Source organism: Ipomoea triloba, chromosome 3 (genome assembly GCF_003576645.1).
Source record: "Ipomoea triloba cultivar NCNSP0323 chromosome 3, ASM357664v1".
Lineage (NCBI taxonomy): Eukaryota > Viridiplantae > Streptophyta > Magnoliopsida > Solanales > Convolvulaceae > Ipomoea > Ipomoea triloba.
This window is the reverse complement of record NC_044918.1, coordinates 18,947,686-18,948,335: the sequence shown is the minus strand read 5'-3', so window position 1 is coordinate 18,948,335 and position 650 is coordinate 18,947,686.

Below are 650 nucleotides of genomic sequence, written 5' to 3'. Positions count from 1 at the left end.
TATCGCGAGTAATTCAAAGAAGAGTAGGGAATTTAATGGCCAACATTTTATAATCTCTCTGCTAAGTGCTAATAGAGTTTCTTGAAGTTTAAAAGAAGATTTGGCTTCGCCCGGAGACCTCCAGTGTGTTAGACTAACGTGATAACCAACTACACCACAAAACCATTTGTTTGTTCTGAATCACTTAAAAATATTTATCAAGATCACAGGTGTGTTGTTTCACCTTGCATTTTGGTTAGTATATATTTATTAAAAAGGTAATTTTATTTTTGTCCATTGTCTTAAACATCTTCATTTGGTCCTAATATTATTGTGTCATGATAATTATTTATCATCTGTCAATAAAACCGTTTAAATTGCGTTAAATACAAGGGCATTTTAGTTTATTTAGTTCCAAGTGTTAAGTTATTTTCCTTTTTTTGTCCTAGATTTGTATACGTCATTCCACTTTTAGTCCTTTTTTTTTTCAAAACACCCTCGTTGGTCCTAACATAATTGTGGCATGATCATTTTTCGTCCTCCGTCAACAAATATATTCAAATGACGTTATTAACCATTCAAAATCCTCATTTTTTTCTTCTAAGTAATAAAACTATTATCAATGCATAAGTCTACTGTAAAATCTCTAAAAAAAAAAAAAAAAAAAAAAA